A 9,921-nucleotide genomic window follows, 5' to 3' on the forward strand; every position below is an offset into this window, starting at 1 on the left:
AGGATGGGAGGGTCAGAGATGCAGAATTCTAAACTTTTAAAGATAACTTAATTTCAAATGGAGAAATTTATATATTTCTGAAAGCTCATGGAATTTGAATGCTTGCATAGGTCAAAAAAAGCAGTGAGGGGTTAAGGAAGTCCAAGAAGAGAAAACAGGAATTTTACATAAGTTTGAAATGTATGCCTTCAAACACAAGTAGAATTCTTGTTATAATTTTATTGATGTTTTTCTTTACATTTGATGAATTCAAATTTTGACCAACTGATGCTACCTGCAAAATAGTAAGTCTACAAACATCTTCATTCCTGCTCTAGGATCCTCATCTTAGAATGAACAGAGGAGCACTTATAAGACCAGGACCTTGATTTAACATCCTCATACAAAGCCATGCAATTCTTGAGCCAAACAAACAAAGAGGGTGTAAGTGATTTCATTTATTTTGATAATCCTCCTCCTCCATGGGAGCATTTTGCTGTCTTTGTCAAAGTGAATGACAACAATTTGGCCAACTCTCTCTGAGCTGCACTCAACAGTGACAGGCAAATTATCAGAGGCCCTGCACTTCTTATTATCAGAGGAGAAGCCATCAGGGGGACGCATGGAGGATGCCTCTCCCTTGTCACTATTTGTCAGTGGGACAAGGGCCACTGCTATGGGTAGCTGACAGGTAATTTCAACAATAACAATTACTCCTATTACTGGTGTCATAAACAATTCGCCCAAGGCATGACAATAGCAAAGCTTTATAATTCAATGCCATATAAATAAATGCCAGCAGGTAACAAGTAATTTAGCTCCAATCAAGCTTTCATTCCGGCATTAATATTGTTATTGCAAGAAAATGGAAAATTGAAAAAATTCAATATGTTAATGAATTAAAAGGAGTTCAAGGGCTAGACAAGAGAAGTTGAATAAAGGAAGCCAAAATTATGGTATCATATTTGGTGGCAACATGGGGGCCAAACAGTAGTGTAATTACTTTAGGACAAGAAGGGTGAACCTGGAGTGCAAGGTTAAAACTGAGAAAAATGGAACATGGTGTCTGAAAAAGTCTGCCTCGACAATTTCTGCATGATCTAAGTAGAAACATGAGTATACTAGCCTCTCACTGTCTTTCTTCCACCTGAAGTATTTCATAGGAAGCAGGCTACCACAGGGACGTTTCCACCTGCCTATGCAGACCCCAGCAGCACCCGCTTCCTTTGCATTAGGCGTGATGGTGAACTGTTCACCAGGCTCGCCTTTAAGCCTGGGCTGAAGAGAAAAGTGGGCATTGCTCCCCAGCTGACCACTGTTTGGAAGTGAACCAGAATGTGGAGTCCAGTCTTACGTGCACAACTTCTTGGTCAGACCAATTTGCAGTTTCGGTATTTGTCCAGCAAGGCCATGTGGAAGAGTCTGAGTCTCTAATTAGGAGAGCCACAGAGCAATTAACGCGTGTCAAATTTTACTTCAAGTGCCACTCTAATGTTCCCTCTAAGAGTGAATGGAGTTTTCTTTCGGTGTGTGTGTACCCCCTTCAGGCAATGCTGATTCAAATCTGCTCAAGATGCAGTGTTGCACAGCTAAGCATCTTCTTGATTACAACCCGCCACGCTCCTGACTGTGCTGTTCTCACTGCCGACGATACTTTGTCAACAGTCAAATCACACCACGCTGATCACAATGCATAATCGGGCCTCTCCTCCGAGGCCCTTGTCAGGAGATGGGGGTCTGGGGGGTGGGGGCAGTGGGATGTTTTCTTTTCCTCTGTTTCGAAAGGAAGTTGTTGCGCCCAGGTCCCCCAGTCATTTCTGGCTAAAATTTAATCAGTTAATTTCAAGAGAAATAACAAACTGGTGTGAAAATTCCTCCAAGGCAGGGAATGCCAGAAAAATTGAAGAACTGAGAATGTCTGTAGCCAAAGTTTTGCTTAAACACTTTGTTCAGAGACGTTTTCAAGTGCATGGTCCTTGGGTAAATACCAGATTTTTTTTTTTATTCTTCACTTATGGGCTATAAACACTGGAAGTCTTATTTTGAACAGACAGTATTTAGATTGTGTGAGAAGTTTGTTTAACTGCTATATTTGCCAGAATCCTCTAAACAACTCAGGATGCAGAAGACAAATGACTCTTTTGAGGGTGAGGCTGAGGAGCATTGAAATTGTGTATTCCAGATAAATGTTGATTCCTTTAAATGTTTGTATTTATCCACTTCTTAATACAGATTGGTGTGTTTGAGTCATCAGGTCATGTGAGGAATATTTCTCACTGAACAATGAAAGAAATGCAGACATTAGAACACGATTTTTATATTTAGTCTTTTTGGCAATTATCTAGCCTTTTTATTTAAAAAAAAGACAAACAAAAATGAGGAAATTAAACAAAATGTCAATGTATATCTTTACAGATTCTTCAAAGAGTGGAAACCTTCACTCAAGTTACATCCCAGCTTTCTGAGCATGGAAGTAGATTTTTGATTATGTATTTTTAATCTTTAATTATATGTATTCAACTAAGAAAAATACAAATGCATGGAATATATATTCCATGTTTTTGTCTTTTAGTTTTTAGATCAAATCTAGCTTTTTGTTCCCTGACAACTAACTGGAAAATTTAAAACTTGATATTATAAAGTTTGTACTTACAAATATTAAACATTTCTTCATTCTTGTATAGTCCCAGTTCAGCATGTTCCTAAGTGGTCTATTTCAAACAAAAGAAATTTACATTGCCTTCCAAGTAGCCAAAGGTTAGATCTCTCAAAACACAGTGGGAGCTCACTAGAAGTTCTGTAGTTAGATGTATACAGACTGAATTGTCTCCTACCTTCCCAAGCATCATCATTCTTCAGACCTCATACATAAATACATATAATATACATGTCTACATACATACATATACATGTATATATTCATATATGAATAAAAGAAGACTGTGGTTAGAGTTTCATGTGGCTTGCTGGTTAAAGGTGTTTTGATAAAATCAAGCTCTATATCCTTTTGAAAACAAAATCCAGGAACAGTCTCATAGTAAAATATCGCTAGAGGATTGTAAAGGGAAATATAAAAGGAAAAAACTTGATTATATAATGCAATACAACAGTAATCAATTTTACCTCCAATATCTTGCTTTTGTTTTCAAGATGCTAAATAAACAATACATAATGCATCCCTCATCAGGCAAAGCGTGGAGGCTCTGTGCTCAAATCACAGGAAACATATTCAATTTTCCTAACAGAAGACAGTTCATTAAGCTGTGCCACATCAAATAAAACTTTAATTTCTCCAGCATCAGAGTCGCAATGAAAGCAATTGGAGAAGATGAACCATATGGTACTCCTATCAGCAAACCCATATTGCTCATTCCCCCAAAGTTTTCTAATTCTGCTCCCCAGACCTGCGTAATACAGATAATGTGTTCCGAGAGCAGCAACCATGAGCTATCTAGTGTACACTTCTAATACTGTATTTAATGGGAAATAATGAATCATAAAAGCCCGGAGAAGCTGGCTTTTGCTAACCTAAATCTCAGCTGTGATTTCATTGTTGTGTGCCTAAGACGCTGTTTGCCCTTTCAAACAACAGCAGTTGAGCGTAATTACGTTGCTTTAAATCTGGGCTTGGAAAAGCAGCCCTAATATAACCAAGTTTCTATTAACTCCTGAAATCCTGAATTGCATAACGCCCTAATACAGACATTGGGATGGCAGAGCATGTGTCATATTTTAATCCCAGATAAGCATTTTGTTTCCCCTTCCTTCCTCTTGCCTTTGGTCAGGCTGCTCCACGCTTGTTTATTCGCCCTTCTACCCCGGCCGCTTGCTGCCTCCCCACCCCACCCATGCAACAGGAGGGGCATGATTAAAAATGGGGAGGTTTTCTCGTTATTAGTAAAGGTGACATTTGCCTGATGAAATGCACACGGAATGTGAAGGCTGAACAGTATTCAGAGGATGTGTGTGCACGCTGGTGCCAGCCACGCAGGCGAAGTAATGTAGGCGAAGGGCATGTGAAGAGCCCGTCCACCGAGGCCCTGGGCACAAGCCTGGCGTGAAAATAAAGGAGAGCGCTGGCTGGTGAGTGACGTCTCCTGCCTCACCTTAGCTGCCGTCACCAGTCACCTCAACAGAACAGCAGAGACACAGCAGTTTCCAGGTCAGGAGCCCAAGCTCTCTGCAGTAAGATCTTTGGGTTCAGGGCTTTGTTCCTTTTAGAGAGGAAAAGAAAAATCTTTATCCTCCACCCCCCACCCACCGAAATAGGTTGATCATTTCAACTTCTCCTTTCCTAAAGCTCATCAAATCAGTGTTTTACAAAACACAAGGCTAATTTAGAACACCAACTAATAACATTGTGAATACATATTAAAAACATATTTTAATGGTTTTTGTTTGTTTGGGTATCATATGAACCAAAGACGATTAAAGGAAAAAAAAAAAGACTTTTAAAAGTTAGAGATTGCTTTTTAAAGCTTATTAAAATCAGCATGTTACACGCCTGTCTCTCAATTAGCTTGGCACTGTTGATTGCCATCATTAAACAAGTTGTTTGGGTGCTTCTCAAAGCCAGTTTATTTATTTTTTTAAAACTACTTATAAACTTGAAATCTCTCTTCATTGAAATTGGAAAAAAAAAAAAAAAAAAAAGCATAGAAAAAGAATCGTCCTAACTAGAGCCAGAAAGAGTCACCAACATGTGAGCGAGCTCATCAAGGCAGCACCGTTAAAGTGCAGAAAGATCAACAGGTAAGAGCTTCAGCCACGTCGGACACACTCAGAAATCACAACAAAGAGGCAGTCCAGTGATTATATTCCACGAATGCCTTAAAACAAATGTTTAAACAGTTTTCTGAAACAGTGCAGAAAACCTATGCACGCTCCACTGGGCCGCAGTGACAATGGGCCATTGCAATGTAAAACACGCTGGAGGATAAAAAGGTGCTTTTTTTGTTACCATTTTATCAAAGCTGTTCATCTTCGAGCTGCAGGCGGCGTTTTGCTGGAACGGCAGATATTTCTCTGTCCAGGCTCCTTTGTTTGTGCATCTCATTTGCATATATTTATCTCCAGCTGAGGGGGCTTTCTGCTCATTAAGGACTCCCTCCAGATTATTTCATAAGCCAGCTGCCAAGAGGGAATTCACCTGTGGTGGCTGAGAAAAGAGGGGTGAAAAAACTAAATTCTTCACAAAAAAAGGAAATCTTCTCAGCCTCTTCCCCTATAAACAGGCACCATTTGTGTTAAACAGCCTCTTCTCATGATAGATGCCTCCAGAGGTCAGGGGTTAAAGTTGATTGGAAGGTCAGCAGTAAAACAACAGATAAACCAGACGCCAAACTGGTTCCTTAGCTGTCGGTGGGAGCTGTGGTACAACCAGGTCCTGAACCTTTTTCAACCTCTAATAAAACAGGGGATGAGTCTGAAGTGGGCCCACCAGGCCCCTGAGGAAGCAGCGCAGAAAACACAAATAATATCAATATCAGGCGCCACGGGAAACAATGGAGCATTTCTCCCTGCTACATGCATGCCACGATTGTTTCAAGGGCTGGGGAATTAATTCCACTTATTTATTTAAGGCGTGTCAACTCAGTGCCTAAACCTGTTTCAGTGTCAAGATGAATAAAACTTTTATGGCTCATAAAATAGAGCCATTCGTCTCAATGTTCTTTGTGGGGCGTGTATTTTTCTTTCTTTCTTTTTTTTTTTTTTCTTCCCTGGCACACTGAACCAGGCCTCAGCTCAGAAATGGATACGTGGAAACCCACGGTTGGTATGATCTACACCATACTAGAGAGACACATATTAGAGAGACGCGATTTCGCTGGCAAATGAATCTCAGCAGAAATGATTCGGGGAAGAACCGTGGCTGTGATGCGGTTGTTCTCCTAGTGCTTTGCTCTGGGTGCACGCTCTGTACAACACGCGTTTCGTGACTTTAGAGGGAGATTAAAAAATGACAGCATTTGGAAATTAGTGTCCTTGCACACCAGGTACCTCATTTCACTTTAGAAATGGAATCTTGTTAGGTTTTTTGCTATCCATCTTTTTTTTTTTCCCCAAGTTTCCACCATTAATGTTTGTACTGAGGTAATAGCCAAATATATTTCTTAACCCTACTGCGCTTTTACGTTTCATTTTAAGCATAAAATGGTACATAGAAATGGAAAATAAAATGAATTTATGCAACTTTGTATTACAAAACTTCCCAAGTTCAGTTGTGGAATTCATTTTCCTTTTTATTTCCAGCAAAAAAAATAGTTTTACTAATGACACTGTTAACATTTATAGAGCCTCACAGTGCTAAGCACATGAATTTTCCTTCCTCACTGTTAGAAATAATGCACATCATGTTATTTTCAATGTAATTTAGTTAAAACAAAAGTTTCAGTCAAATCACCATGTCACCATTAGAGTAGGTTCGGTCACTGTAAGAACACCATGTGATGGCACATCTCCAATTTTCCACTCACCTACACATAGCTCTTTGCTCTGTTGAAATCTAAGTTGAAGACTATATCATCCATTTGCTTCTTTTTGCACATTTTCATTTTCTAAATATTTTATTTTAATTATTTATTTGACAGAAAGAGGAAGAAAGAGAGGGAGATAGAGACTGGGCGCTCCAGGGCCTCCACCACCACAAACTAACTCCAGATGTGTGTGCCCCCTTGTGCATCTGGCTAACGTGGTTCCTGGGGAATCGAACCTGGGTTCTTTGGCTTTGTAGACAAATACCTTAACTGCTAAGCCATCCCTCCAGACCCCTATTTTCATTTTTAAAGCAGCTGTATTCCACGACTATGTCATCCTGATTGTGTTGCCTGTGAATTCTCTAATGAATATTGTAGGCTTTACTTAAGACATATGTTACTTCTGATTCAGTCAGTAAAAGTATAGTTTACTCTCTCCAAGTCTGCATTCATCCCCTCTTTTTTCTTCTGCTCTAATCTAATTGGTAATTTCTTCTTTTTGTTTTTTTAAGTTTGGCCAAATAGTTAAAAATGTTAAGTGCCAGCAAATTCTCTACTCCCTGCTCATATTTGTCTCCGTTTATGGAATAAGTCCCAGTTCCCTCCTCTGCTGCTGCAGCCGGGGGTCTTCAGGTCAGAACACTGTAAATACACACAGCCCTGGCTATATCCATAAATCTGAGCAAAGGGCAGGCTTATATATTCAGATAAATGTGGGCAGGCACAGGGCCATGGATGGAAGGGATAACCAGTGGAGTTTGAGGCTCTGCAGCCGTGTATGGAGAAAACTGAATGAAAAGACCAAGAATTCTTAGCAGAAAGAGAAGAACAAAATTGTCGTTTTAAAACCTCTCCTTGTTCTTTCTAACTGACGAGTTGGTGCGCCTTCCTCTTCATTTATTTTTTCTTCCTGTATTACTTGTATTCCTCACAAGATATATTACCTCAGAGCAACCAAATTAAGAAATAAATTTCATTTATTTCCAATGTTCTTCTTAAATGCATTTGTTTGTGTTTTGACATTTGTGTGTGTGTGTGTGTGTGTGTGTGTGTGTGTGTGTGTGTGTGTTATGAATTGGAGTCATTTTACCAGAAATTATTCTCTACTGTAATTTTTCAATCCCAAGGTCTTTGACTAAATAACCATGTTGTTAGTCACTACAGTTAATCATAAAGAAAATACGTCTGAAGGAGTTATGAATGACAAAGTGGCACATGGAAGGTTACATATCCTCTAGCCTTCAAGGCTCTGACTTTATTGTGGGCTACAAGTAATTTCTGTTGCATTTTCAGATTTCACAATTTCCTGTGACTCCTGAGAAACCATCCTTCTAGGACGATGTGCCCTCACTGCGCACAGTTATTTGTCACAGTGGAAAATCCTGCGCAGATGGACCTGGTGGAGAAAGTTATCTTTTTTTTTCTATCTTTCTCTTCCCCTCCATCCCTTCTTTCTACCCCTCTCTTTCTTTTCAGTATGAAGCAAAATTGGAGCTAAGTAAGAAAGGGATTTGAAGGCAGGGGGTACCGATCCGTGGGCACAGTGCTTGCCACATCAGCATGATCACCCGAGTATCGGTTTCCTAAAATGCCAGGTGTGGAGGTACATACCTACAATCCCCGCTCTGGGGAGGTAAATCCAGGAAAACCCTGATTCTTGTTGGCTACTTAGTTCAGCCAAGTTGGTGAGCTCCAGGTTCATTGACAGAACTTATCTTAAAAGAATGAGCGAAAGACACCTGAAGCCCACTTCTGGCCTACGCACACATGCACACAAACAAGCACAAAAGCCCTAGAAAATATATTATTTATTTAGTTATTATTTTTATGTTAGAGAGAGTAAGAGCAAACAAGTGTGAGAGAGAGCATGATAGAGAGAGAGAGAAGAGAGAGAGAGAAAGAGGGAGAGAGAGAGAGAGAATGAGAGAGAGAGAGAGAGAGAGGATTGGCACACCAGGGCCTCAGCCAGTACAATTGAACTCCAGATGCTTGCGCTACCTAATGTGCATGTGCGACCTTGCACTTGCCTCACCTTTGTGCGTCTGGCTTATGTGGAATCTGGAGAGTGGAACATGGGTCCTTAGGCTTCCCAGGCAAGTGCCTTAACCACTAAGCCATCTCTCCAGCCCCAAGGGGGAAAAATTAATATAGATCTAAGCATAGGGAGAAAGAGAGAGAGAGAGAGAGAGAGAGAGAGAGAGAGAGACAGAGAGAGAGAGAGAGAGACAGAGAGAGAAAGACAGAGAAAGGGAGTGAGAGAAGAGCAGGTCTTGCAAGCGTCTTGATAAGGAGACACCTAAACAAGGAGCCCTTTGTTCGGTTGCTTCCTCATTGCATTTGGGATTGAACCCAGAGCCCTGGGCTTGTGAGGAACGGAACCTACTATTGAACTCTCTTCTCAGGCCTGTGAGAAGATCTTTCTATCACGACTCTTATTCTTCTTCAGGTAAACTGAGTCACACCACAGTTTTACTTTGGGTGTTAAGGCTCCAGGAGAATATGGGAGTTGGCTTGTTTCAATCAGCACTTCACAGTATTTTGCTAAGTATACATGTCTGCAATTTCATCCAGTCAGTCTTGGCTTGTTGTTTTGGCTGACACGGACTTTTTAAAAGGCTAGTTCATGTTTCTCAAAAGTAGCTTCATTGCTCAGATTTAAAAATGAGCAAAAATGTCATGTGGTTAAGAGAATGTTCTGGGAAACATTGCCAAGGGAGTAATTGGGCTGGGGTCACACAGTGCACTCGAGAATCACCTTCAACAATTCTCTTAAGTGATGATCACCATAGCAACGATAACTAATACTATCTACTGAGCACTCTGTGGGGGGGGGTAGTAATGCATTAAAATGCTTCAGATAAACATACATGTTCACCTTTACAACAACTGGCAAATTAAATATTACAGTTTTTACTTTATTGTGAAAGCCTCTGATTTGAAAAAAAAAAAAAATCCCAGAACATGAGTCTCAGCTAAGAAGTTGAACACAGGCCAGGCTCAAAACCATTCTTCTGGACGCCCCCTCAGAGCCCCAGGCACAACTGGGGTTGTGCGTGAACGCTGCCTGCTCGGCGTGACGTTCCACCTACGGGTTGGTTTTCCCCAGTCCATACTCTCCTATGTCTTGCTGCTGCGCTATTATCAGCTGCTGCTTAAGTATTCTCTGGACTTTCTTTCTTGAACAACTCAGTTCTCTACTGACCAACTCTCCTCAGTACCCATGTGGTGTTTTAAGGGAGTGCCCTGTACTCCATAATCCAGGCCGGAGCCTCTCTTGGTAATTTCACTCTTTCCTTCCTCACCGGTCATGACTACCATTCCACCTGACTATGGGGTGACCTGTGTGGCTGCCCTCATTGTAAGCTTCCCTGGACGTGAATCCTGGCTCCCTTAGAGACCAACTGCAATATGGACAAGTTACTCCTCTGTGCCTCAACTACCCCATTTATAAAATGGGATCTGAAAC

General features: G+C 40.8%; 1 long non-coding RNA gene across 1 annotated transcript; it reads right to left on the bottom strand.

The window, feature by feature from the left end:
- Positions 1 to 354: 354 nt before the first annotated feature.
- LOC123455814 lies at positions 355 to 5,205 on the bottom strand. The gene is made up of 4 exons (XR_006634155.1): positions 4,940 to 5,205; positions 4,086 to 4,193; positions 2,633 to 2,690; positions 355 to 2,255 (listed from the first exon to the last, which is right to left on the bottom strand). It is a non-coding gene; the product is annotated as an uncharacterized LOC123455814 (long non-coding RNA).
- Between the last annotated feature and the right edge of the window lie 4,716 nt (positions 5,206 to 9,921).

This window comes from Jaculus jaculus, chromosome 18 (assembly GCF_020740685.1).
Source record: "Jaculus jaculus isolate mJacJac1 chromosome 18, mJacJac1.mat.Y.cur, whole genome shotgun sequence".
NCBI classification, from domain to species: domain Eukaryota; kingdom Metazoa; phylum Chordata; class Mammalia; order Rodentia; family Dipodidae; genus Jaculus; species Jaculus jaculus.